The following is a 13,185-nucleotide window of genomic DNA, read 5'->3' as shown; positions in this document are numbered from 1 at the left end:
TTCTATGTAAAATCCAATCTAAAAACTCCAAAAGGAAAAAAACCCAATCAAAACAGTAAGATTATACACTACCGAAACTTTTGTTTGTTTGGCGGCAATACAAAATAAAAAAACCCCTAATGTTTACAATATTGAAAAGTTTATTTCATTTAGCCAGAGGTATTACAGATTCTTGCTAATGACCACCATAGATGTCAATCATCATACAAAAAAGAATAAAAGAAATGGAATAGCAAGAGTTTAAGACACCAAAGAAGTTAAAGAAAAAAGCATCAGAGTTAATTTCACTTGATTTACTTTTAACTTATTTGTTTGTTGTATGGTTGAAAAACTATTTTTATAATTGTTAATATATTTTGTTGTTTATTCTGTACAGTGTAAAATGTAAATAAACATGACTAGTATTTCTAAGCACTAACCGAATATAAGGGGTTAATTCATATATCAATATTATTATTAATTTTAATGTTTTTTTTGGTAAATCGACTAAATTTATATGTCATGAAAAACGTTTAAAAAAAATTAATAATAAGTTTTTAGAGTCAATAACTTACTCGTTTAAGTTTTCGAGTCTCTTAGTCATCAAATCGCATACCACACTTAATTTTAAATTATAATGTGCTAAAAATAAAAAAAAAAAAAATTATTAACCAAAGTTACAAGAAATTTAAACTAAATACGATAACTAATTTATTAATAAATTTACATGAGTAGAACTTTTCTAATGTAAAAGAATTTAAAAAGTTTAAACTAAGTTATTACAACTTTTAATAACTTCTTTAAAGAAAACAGCTAAAATATAGGTTGCAATGCAAAAGTTAAAACCAAGCGCTCAAGGAATTCAATATCAAAAAATAAATATATAAATATTTTAACTTTTTTTCACCAAACTGAAAACTTTACAACAGTAGGTTAATATAATATCTATCAGTCCAAATTTACTTAAAGCGAAAAAAAAAATACAAACATAAAAAATCAATTATTTCTTTCAAAATAATAATAAGAACAAAACAATTAATTTAAATTTAAGTATTTGTCAGTAATTATACCTGTTTAAATATTTTCTAACTGTATATTACTAAAAAAACAAAATAACAATTAACTTGTTTACAAAGCCTATTGAAAAGTAGAATCTCAATTATATTAACTTATTTTAATTAAAAAATAACTTAACAAAAGTAGAAGACTTTGAATAAAAAAATAAAAAAAGTTATCTAATTTTAAAGGCCAAAACATTTTCCAAACAAAAAAATATCTTAAAAAAAATTGTATAATTCTAGTATTTCTATTTAAATATTATAACTTTATTTATAATAATATAGTCAAGGTTGTCTAATATTAAAGAAACATAAAAGTTATATTAATCTCTTTATTAAAAAGTACAGCTATAATCTGAGATGATTTTTAATTAAATTATTATCTGTAATTTCACAGATAGTTTTTTTTATTAGTTTTTTATAAGTAAAAAATGTTTAGTAGTAGACAAAAGTATTTTGAAAAGTTTAGATTCTGCTATAAACTTAAAACAAGTTCTAAAAAATCAAATAAAACTGTAAGATTTAAAAATCATGCTTAGCAAAAGAAAATATCAAATAAAAAATCTTGTCATTTAAAACTATCAGTTTTGCATATTTGAATAAATGTCTTAACTTAACCCAAGAGTTTAGCTATAACCAAAATAATTATGTAAACAGACACAAAAACACTTAAAACAGTATACTAATTCAAAAAAAAAACTATAATGAATAATATCACAAGTTTTTACAATCTAGACTTGACCATTGAAACCCAATTAATATAGAATTAATAAGTTATATCTTAGCTTGATTATAGCAATGTAAACTTTTTTATAAAAATAGTTTTTTTTTACTTAAATTTTTGTAAATACTTTATACTGTTTTGATTAAACTTTCTGCACTTATTATTTTAAAATAAACAATTGACATAAAAGTTTGTCACCTTTCTTTTACGAGTTCAGGTTATAGACCTATTTATATCAATACGTTTAACAAATAGATTATAACAAAGATATACTTTTTGAAAGCTTTAAAATAAAACATAACTAAATTGTGTATTAGATGTAAATGCATTCTAATATAAATATCAAGCATTATAATTTTAGGTTTTGCCGTGGACAAGACATTAAAATGTATCCTTGTGTATGACTCGATAAGCGAAAGGTTTTTTTTTTTTGTACACCAGATCCATAGACCAAAATTTTTGAGCGCTTATTTTTGTCGTTCAATAAACAATATAAATAACTATTAACGTCTAATTTTTGCTAAACAGCAACAATATGTTAAAGCAGTAAGATTTTCAAAAATAATTTTTCTCAAAAGTTCAAAATTAACCTTGATCAAACTTTGTAATTTTTTTAAACAGTTTCATAATGTTTTTTATATGTACATCCTTTTAAATAGAAGCCGTAATTTTTGATTTATCAACGTCTAATTATTGCAAAATAGTAAAGACTTCAGCATAGGCTTACTCATATAGCTTACAAATGTATATAAAATTTTCTGAATAAGTTCTAATAAAAAGTTCATAATGAAGCTTAATTAAAATTAGTCATTATATTCAAAATAAACTACCCTGTGTTTTTAAGTATGTTTTAGAAATATAAAATCCGTAGCTCTTGGTTTTTTAGCGTCTGATTTTTGATAAACAGTGTCAACATGTAAAAATAATAAGGTTTAAAGTGTTTATAATTTCAGCTGACTTTGGTACTTTCTGTATACTTTAAAAATAACTAAAACTAGTAAATTTAAGTTTGTTTAACATTACTCGTTTGAAAACGAACCAAATTAAAAGTCAACAGAGGTCTATTTTTCCTAATGCAGTACGCGTTGCTCACAAAGACATTCAGAAATTTTTTCATCAGTGTGACTAGAGTTTAAAAAAACCTCTTTACATAAAAGTTCTAGATTCTGATTACGATTGTTCTTAAACGCTTAGTAAAAGGAAATTATATTTTTGAAAAGTAGTCATTTAAACCATAACCATAGTATTTTTTATTTTATTCAACAAGTTAACTGATTTATATACATATATCTTTTTGCATTCTACTGTGTTTAGTTTAAAATATTAGGCAATTGTTTATTTAATTTTTTTGATCAAACATTTTAGTAAAATAGCAAAAGTTTGTAATATTTAATTAAGAACTCTATGTATTCTATAGAGACCGAAAGATAATTTTACAAAAAAAAAAATCTAACAAAGTTAAACATAAGATATTTTTCTGAAGGATTTATATGAGATTGTGATAATTTTAATTAAAAAGTCCAGGAGAAGTTATACTTTGTTATATTTTTTCTTCAAAATCAAGGTTATTTTTGAGATAGTCGTTGTAAGTATCAATATTTTTAAATTTACTGTCAATTTTTAAAATGTTGAATGGCTTAAGGACTACTCTACTTATTTTGAAAAAGTGTTTAAAATGAAATTGACATTACATACAAAAACAGTTTTTTTTTGTTTTACAGTAGGTTAGTTTCCATGTTTTTTGTAAAAAAATGTTGTAAATGTCATTTAGTGAAAAAAACTCTTTTTTGACCTTTGGTAAATTAGTTAGTTCTGTATCAAAGGTGTATGTATAGTAAAAACTTATAATTTTTATCTTAAAACTTCAAAAGTTATTTACGTTTAAATTTTGATGAATTATATTAAAACTCAGTATTTTCAGAAAATGTAGTATAAAATGAAAGTGAAAAGTTTAATGGCTCTAAATAAAATTTAAAACAGTAATATTATGTAACGTGAAAAACAATAATTGAAGTTGACTGAGTTAATAAATTATTTTATAGAATTTTAATCTTTTTGTTAAATATTATGAATTTTATACAATTTTTCCATGATTATTTTTCCATGCTTTTGTATTAACTACATACACCTTCAACTTAAATTCTAATCTGATATATTTTCTTTTTATAAATAATAAAGTCTTTGTTAGCAACATATATTTCATTTGCTATTGTTTAAATCAGGAGTCGGAAGCCTATTGTCCTAGACATGACTTTAAACGGTATCCTGGTGTATGATTCGATAACCGAAAGGTTTTTTCGTACACCAGGTCCTCGGACCAAATATTTGAGCGCTTTTTTTTTCGTTCAATTAACAATATTATTATTATAAGACAAAGGCAAATTTTTGTCAACAAAGTTGCTCGTGGACCGCATTGTATAGAAAACAGTCTTCGGGGCTGCAGTTATTTCAAAAATTGTAGTGATCAATAAAATACACTTATGTAAAAAAATGTAATACAACATAAAATATAAAAGCATTACGAATTAATAACCATTGTAAGTTTTATTATAAAAATTGAAGTATGTTTATAGTATGCTTATAGCTGAAAACTATATGGCTGGTCGCAGCTTGCCGGCTACTGGTTTAAACGTTTTTCTTCCTCTTCTAACCTAACAAAGTTTTCAGAATATAATTTTAAAATGGTTGAAAAACTTCAACATTTACTATACTTAGTATAAAAAATAAAATAGTTTTAAATTTTGTAACTCTAGAAACAATAAACTATCAAAGGAACTATAGTTTTGCTTTGTGAAAAAAAAAGCTTATATGTGATTGATACACAAATTGTTAATTAAGGAGTTTTTCTATATTAATTTATAGTGATTTATCAAATTGCAGTATCTTTGATAGAATTACCTCGTTTTAATTTATACAAGGAAAAACTTTTTTTTTCTAAAGATGTTTCAAAAAATCATTTTAGCATAGTTTTATAACAGGCTTTGCTAAGGTTTGTAATGCGACAATAAAAGCATATAAATAAATTAAAACGCTCAGTCGAGCAGAGGGTTCGAAATGCCAGTAAATAGTTTGGTGTGTAGACTGTAGCTCGATAACTACAAGGTCTTCATGTACACCAGGTCCTTTGACCAAAATTTGTAACTGTTGATTTTGTCTCATTTTCAACTAACTATGGAGATACTATAAGCGGTTGTGTTTTATTTCAAATAGAAATGTAGAAAAAAAAATTAATCCTTTTTTTTTTCTATAAAAAAGATTTAATAAATATGTTACATTTTTTTGATAATATGTTAAGTATAAGAAGCGCGTTGATTAAATAAGTTACTCAAAACTTCTTTCTGTATAAGATTGCTTGGACATTTTATTCCTTAGCCCTTACTATAACAACTTGCAAGTACTTATTTTATTAAAAAAGAATATTTTTTATTATTAAGAAAAATTAATTGCGAAGAACACTCTGACTTATAGTTTTAGTAACTAGTGACAAAAATTAAAACAAAGTTTTTAAGCAATAATGGTGACAATATAGGTGTGAATATAAAACTGTTGTACCGTTTTACTAATAAGCATATGGTTATACAATTTGTTTAATTTGTCTTTTAAAAAGAAGAAGTTCATAAAGAACTTAGCATTAAAATATCTAAGTTATTTCCAACTCGCAAAAGTTTTTAAAACCTTTAAAAAAATATTTTACGATGATAAGCACTACACGGTCAGAGTAGAAAGCTTACACGCTTAATTTATGATACTAGTTAAAGATTAAGTTAGGCAAGAAAAGTTTAGAATTTTTTTTACGAAAAAAAACATTTTTAAATTTAAGCTACTAAAGTTTATGAGTTTTTTTTTTAAATAGTTTAGTTAACTTTTTTTAAAATTTAATAATACTGTGCTCATTTATAACCTTTAGAAATATACACGTAAAGCTTACTGAGTTTTATATATATATGTATTCATTAAAAAAAAATGATAATAATGATAATATGTTTTCATTATTGAGTTCTTGACTATTGTCCTTAGTTAGTTATTTTGATGAAACTTAACCAACTATAGCTTTTAAAAATTTAATTTTCTAATCTAAAATAAACTTTTAGAAACTTTATTTAAGTATAACAAAACTATTTTATTTGTAAAATACTAGTTAAACTTACATTAAAGTAGTAATAAGCAAATTTTTGTAATATTAAATAAAAAGTACTTGTATTTGTATAACTATATAAACCACAAAAAAGTATTTCTTAAGTATTTAGTTTGAACTGAGGTTATCAAATTCTTAAAATTTTACTTAATTTCCGAGCCTTAATACTTGCTTTCTTAGATTTGTTTGATACTTTCATAATATTTTTCAGATTTTATAAAGAACTTCTTTCAATTTTCTGCCGATGGTACAAAACTAATTGATAAATAAATAAAGCCACTGCTATCAAACTGTTTATAAAACATAAACAAAACCATAATTAGTATTCTAAATAAACTAAATATGTGTAAGGGGTAATATTTTGGTTTAAACAAATCTATTTTCGTGTTTAGCTTAGCTGCGACGTAAAAGCAAACTAGTATATCAACAACGACTTTGTAACACAGCAATCTTTCTAACGGGTATACACTTCTAGTTGAGTACACGCTTAACGCATACTTTTTGCCCTAAACTGTTCTATTAAAACTATATTACTTTTATTTTTGCCCGAACACACTTATATGTATTTTGAATATATTTATATATGCGCTTAATTAACTTATCAATTTGTTACATAAAATTATATATATATACATATAAAATAAGGTGATTATTTAAACTTGAACACCTTCTAGAAAGCTTGAAGGACTTTTAAATAGTTTATTAGAAAAATACGATTTATTTTATTGCTTTTTATTTTAAATTTAACTAGCTGATGATTAAAACACTTAGCTTTATGAAATATGTACTAGTATTTCTAAAATCGTATTTTTCTAATAAACTATATATATATACAAGATGTAACGTTAGAAGGCGTTAAATCCTGGACATCATGATAAGCTAAGCTTATCGGAATATATACCACAGATGTTTTTGTGTTAAAACTTTATTCCGACTAACGGCGTTTCACTGCTCTCAAATAAATTTAAGAACAGATCTACGGAGTCTATAAAATATTAACACACATTAGAAAAAAAGCATGTATAATTATGTATAGTATTTATGTGAGTAGTAACTATAAACGAACTTTATGGTTTAAAAACAAAGTTTGGAGTAAAACCATAACAATATAAAGTTGTCTACCAAAACTGCAAATTTAATAAAAGTATATAAATTTGAGTTTAGTATATACTTTTATTAAATTTGCAGTTTTTGTAGACAGTTTTATATTATTATGTTTTTACTCCAAACTTTGTTTTTAAACCATAAAGTTTGTTTATAGTTACTACTCACATAAATACTATACATAATTATGGGAACCGTTTAGTTCCAACCCGCGCACAATTCCCACCCGCTCAATTCCAACCCAAATCAAATCCCACCCGATCATTTCCCACCCGATTAATTCCAACCCAAATCAAATCCCACCCGATCATTTCCCACCCGATCATTTCCAACCCGAATCAAATCCCACCCAAGTCAAATCCAACCCGAATCAAATCCCACCCAAATCAAATCCCACCCGATCATTTCCCACCTGAATCAAATCCCACCCGATCAATTCTCACCCGATCAAATCCAACCCGAATCAATTCCCACCCGATCAAATGCCACCCGCACAATTTCCACCCGAATCAAATCCCACCCGATCAATTCCCACCTGATCATTTCCCACCCGAATCAATTCCCATCCACATAACTCCTACCCGGTCAATTCCCACTATATTATCAAACCCGATTATATTTATTTTCGTACAATTTAAAAAATTTAATACGTTTTGAACTCACATTAAAACTTTAGTTTTGGTAATTTTAAAAATCATTTGAAATATGAAATTAGTAAGGTAAGAACGATTTTTTTATTTAAGCTAAAATTGTTACTGTTGCTTATTTTATCATGTTTTTAGTTTAATGTCATTTTTGTTTGTTGATAACGATAATTAAATAATTACGACTTGCGAGCAACTGAAAGTTGGTCTGTTACTTGTAAAATGCTATCATTGTTACTAAACTTTAATCCAGATCAGGTTTAGATAATAATTAAGTTTTTAGTATTGGAACCATTTTCTATCATGTTAACTAATTTATGTCCAATTATTTTTTTTGTACGAATTGAAACAATTGACATTGACACTTAACTATATTTTAGTTTATGTAACTAATTAAAACAACAAAATAATATAGTACTGTACAACATAGTTTTTTTTAAAAAGAACTTTAGAATTCTAAAATTATACTAATGCTTATCTTATTAAAGTCTAGACCTAAATTACTTTTGTTCGTTGATTACTAGACTTTTTTAAGTGACTACGGCCGGCAAGGAAAATTGGCCTATGTTTTGTAAAATGCTTTTACGGCTAATACAATTCAGTCTAAATCAGGTTCAAAGCAAATTCAAGTTTTTTTAGTATCCGAACTATTTTTTATAACAAAGTATTCTATGGTAACTGATTTATGTTCAATTAAATCTACCTTGGTAACGACTATAGAAATTAATATTGCTCGGCATATTTTTTTTAAGTGCAATTTTCGGAAAATGTTCTGTTTTATTAAGCTTAATGTTTCATATTTCTTGTTTAAAACAATACTTCCTAAGTTTAATTTAACAACAATTTTAAGTATTTGATGCCTGCGGCGCGAATAAGTTATTACAGAAAAATTGGTCTTTTAAAAAAATACTTGTTATTCAAAAAAGTTCTTATTTGGTTGTTATTCAATTTTTTCTTTAAGTCTTAGCTTTTAAACCAACGAAATTAATTGTGTACTATATCTACCTAAAAATGAGCTTATTTTGATTGTAACTATGAAGTTTTTTTTTTCTAAAACATATGTTTTATTATTTATGTGAAAATAGATGAGTTAAAGAAAAATTTTAAACAACTAATAAAAACTTACTGTTACACAAAGACTGATGTAAATGTTTAAAATAATATAGGGTAAAATACATTTGTCTTACTCTATTATTTAAAATCAATATATTCTAAAATATGTTTAAATGCATATTTATCAATTGTCTTTTATGCTATTTTTAAACACCTCCTAAAAATATTACAACTTAATATCTACCGCTATAGGACTTTTAAAAAATGATTTTTAAACATGTATGTTAAAAGCGCTTTCAATAAATTTATCTTCATTAAGAATGTAGTATGAGAGTTAACCAAAGATTTATAATTATAAATATTATAAACCAACTTCAGAAATAAAAGAGTTCAATAACGAACAAAAACGAAAACTGACACAGATACTACAACATTTAAGTTATTGGATCAAATGCCTTATATAAAAATTGATTCAACTGAATCAATCCTACTAAACAACTTAAAACTTTTTTTAACGCTGTGTTCTACATTTTTAAAATAACTAAAATATCAACATCATTGAAAAAGGAGAGATAAAAAATTAAATATATATTAATAACCAAACAAATTATCAATAAACTTTGTAAAAAAAAGAATTTCTAAACGAACAAAAACTTATACTTAACTTAACTAAACTTATACTTAACAGATACTAATAAGTTGAAGTTATGGGCTTAAATGCCTCTTATAAAAATTGATTCAACTTGATCATAGCATAAATGATCAAATATTTTTTTTTACAAAGTTTTACTTTTTTAATACAACTAAAGTTCAACATGAATAAAAACGAAAAATTTGCTATAGATTAATAACTAAAATAGTTATCAAATAACTTTGTAAAAAAACGAATTTAAGACGAAAAATAAACGAAAACTAATACAGATAATAATTAGTTAAGGTTATGTGCAATACCTCTGAGGAATTCCATAACAGTTCTTTGATTGCGCCCGGTTACAATTGATTTTAATCTTTCGTCTAGTTTTTTGTATTTTTTTTGTTTCTTTTTATGAGGTTCACCCGAGTTCAATCTTTCAATTTGATTAGTTTGACTTTTTTGCTCTTTCATCAATTTATCAATACATATAAACACTCCAGGTTTGGCACTCTGCATAACAGCTTTGAATTTCTGTGCCAACCCTCCACACAATTGTTAGTCCGAATGCAGTTTGAAAGCGTTCTTTCATTGACATTCCAAAAGGTGAAAGGAAACAATGGTGGTTGAGCGTCAACACCATTGCTACCAATATAGGTATTAATAAATTACCTAATAATTGGTATCACTTCAGTTGGACAGTCGTTTTGCCGAAGCAAAAGATCTGCAGCCTCAATTACCTCTTCCACCGGCAAAAACGCAAAAGCTGAAATGTGCTTTATATACAGTGCAAAAGAACCATCTTCGCTTCATAGTTCGTTTTGCAGCCCTGTTAACATATATATCTATAAAAATTGTTGCATAGTCTTTATACTAATTTTATATATTTTTCATCATTTTTATGTATGACAAATAAATAATAATTAACTAATATAAATAAACTATAAAACAAAAATAATACTTTAAAATTCTTATAATATTATAATACATTAATTAAAAAATAAAGTTAATTTAATAAAAATAAATCAGTTTACATTAGTTACATTACTGACTAACAACTTCATTTAAAGAAAGTAAGTACAAAACAAATTACTCACTTTTTCCACTACTTTGCGGTACAAAGATTGCTGGAGATGAAAAAAGCATCCTCTTGTTGTTCCAAGAAAAATGAATTCAATGCTATTGATCGCAGCCTTTTCAAAATCTGTTATCCACAGTTCTGGTGAAAGCGGTTTAATTCTATTTAGTGTAGTCAAAAGCCTGGTGTATGTTTCTTGAGTTTTATTTTCAAGTAATGCAAATACCAATGGAAAAACCGCAGGTTTTTTATCTGTAGTGATTTCCATTATTTCGCCGTTGATAGTATACAGTTGGCAGAAATGTCGATAACACTCTTGTAATTGTTGAAACAGTTTAGTTATACTTTTATCTAGTTTTTTAAACTGTTTAATAATATGTTACAATATTAAACAATGTTCTTTAATTATTCTTAATTCTTAATTATATTTAACTATTAGAACTTGAGTTATAGCGTAACCGAGCGAATTTTCTTTAGCAGAGGACTAAATTTTTGTATTCACTGGTCGCAATATAACATATAAACATGCTCTCGAGCCACACTTTTACAAATATGGGCCAAAGTTTGCCGAGCCCTTGTGTAGATCATTAAAAAAAAGATATCTCAGTGTAGCAGAGACATTTCTAGGCCTTTTCAAATGGAGAAGCACTATTTTTTGCTTTAGTTTAAAATGATTCTTCTTCTAACTATAAATAAAAGTTGTCTTTTAAATGTATAAGCATCTACTCAACTTTTAACACATTTGTTAATCATAGTATTTAAATACATAATGTTAAACTATCAATAACGTTTTTCAGTCAAATATCTATATTTTTTTGTCTATTTCATAAAGAGTTTCTCACTTAATAATCTTGTTAGTTTAGATAAATTTAAAAACTATTTAACTCATTTAATTTATCAAATATTGTAAATATTTCATTATCTAATAGCAAAACATAAAGTAAAGACAAAATTGATTTAAAATATAAAATAACACGAGACAATTGAAGTTTAATGGCAAATTAAAGTACATGTAGTAATATCACTATATAGAGGTCGTGTTTGAATAGTTTTGTAAAGTCTAAGGTCTTTTTTAATGTATAAGAATCAAAACTGGAATAATAATAAAAAAAACGCGTTATAAATATAACATGCTAAAAGATGTGCTTGAATTAGCATGTATAACTTTAATAAATATGTAGTTAGAAGTAAAGTTGCAATATACAGTTGTATAGAACGCTTAAGTTAATGAAAAGTATTCGTTGCAAACAAAGTTTCAAAAGTTATAAGCCGTTTATGACACAATGAAAAGAAAATAAAGTTTTTTCTTATTAGCGCATATCACATAAACAAACCTTTTTTTACGATAAAAATTTTTTTTTTAATTTTGTTATTGCATTTGGTTGTTAAAGCATTTTTAATGCTCGTTGTTTTAACATTTACAATTATGGAAAGAAAGCACAAGCGAAACAAGTAAAAGTTTATAAATAAACAGCTTTTTTGGTTAATAAACGAAACTTTCTTTTTCTCTTTCTCGTATTTTTTCATCTTCGCACAGGCTCCAGGTAACCAGTCTAAACACGCCCCTGCAATTAAAAGTTATTATAATACTTTTTTTAAATTGTTAAACGTTATTAAAAAAAACTTTTTTGGTCGAAATATATGAGGTAATATGAAATTTTAAACTTAAAACGAACGGAACTTGATTGAAACTTATAATCAATCTTTATTCTAAACTTTACATGTACAAAAATTAAACGAATTCTATTTTATGCATAAAACTATTGATCTGAACTAACCGCATAAATATATAAAGGTTGATAATTATTTTATTTAAAATACTTATAAACTGGGTTGAACAAAAATAATAATAAAATAAAAAAACTGGATTGAGTCGAATGAGAATTCATTCGAGTGATAATTTACCTGGATTGGATTTGATTTGGCCGGTATTTAATTAATGTTGGAATTGTGCGGGCTGGATTTAATTTGGGTGGGAAATGATCGGGTGGGATTTGATTCGGGTGGGATTTGATCGGGTTGGAATTGATTCGGGTTAGATTTGATCGGGTGGGAATTGATTTGGGTGGAAATTGATCGGGTGGTAATTAATCGGGGGGGAATTGATTCGGGTTTGATTTGATCGGGTGGGAATTGATCGGGTGGGATTTGATTCAGGTGGGAAATGATCGGGTGGGATTTGATTTGGATGGGAATTGATCCGGGTGGGAATTAATCGGGTGGGAATTGATCGGGTTGGAATTGATTCGGGTGGGATTTGATCGGGTTGGAATTGATTCGGGTTGGATTTGATTCGGGTGGGATTTGAACGGGTTGGAATCGTGTTGGTTGGAATTGAACGCGGGTTGGAAATTTTAGTATACCCATAATTATACATGCTTTTTTTCTAATGTGTGTTAATATTTTACAGACTCCGTAGATCTGTTCTTAAATTTATTTGAGAGCAGTGAAACGCCGTTAGTCGGAATAAGTTTCGACACAAAAACATCTGTGGTATATATATGTATTTATTTATTTACTTATATAAAACAAAAAATTTAGACAGCTGTTTCGTATATGAAAAAATAAAACTTCATGTACTCCTCAGTAAGCTAAAGTTTATTACAGTAGTAAACAAAAATTTAAATTTTGAAATTTTTTATAATAATTATGACGTAGTAATAGTACAGTTTACTTTACGTTTCGCTGAATTTGAAAAATTATATACATAGACAAAAAAAAATTTCTTTAATCTTCAGCTAAATCAATTTAAAATAAATGCACTTTGGTAAACAGAGAT

This window comes from Thalia democratica, chromosome 2, assembly GCF_965202585.1.
Source record: "Thalia democratica chromosome 2, ktThaDemo2.hap1.1, whole genome shotgun sequence".
NCBI classification, from domain to species: Eukaryota; Metazoa; Chordata; class Thaliacea; order Salpida; family Salpidae; genus Thalia; species Thalia democratica.
Note: the sequence above shows the minus strand (reverse complement) of the source record.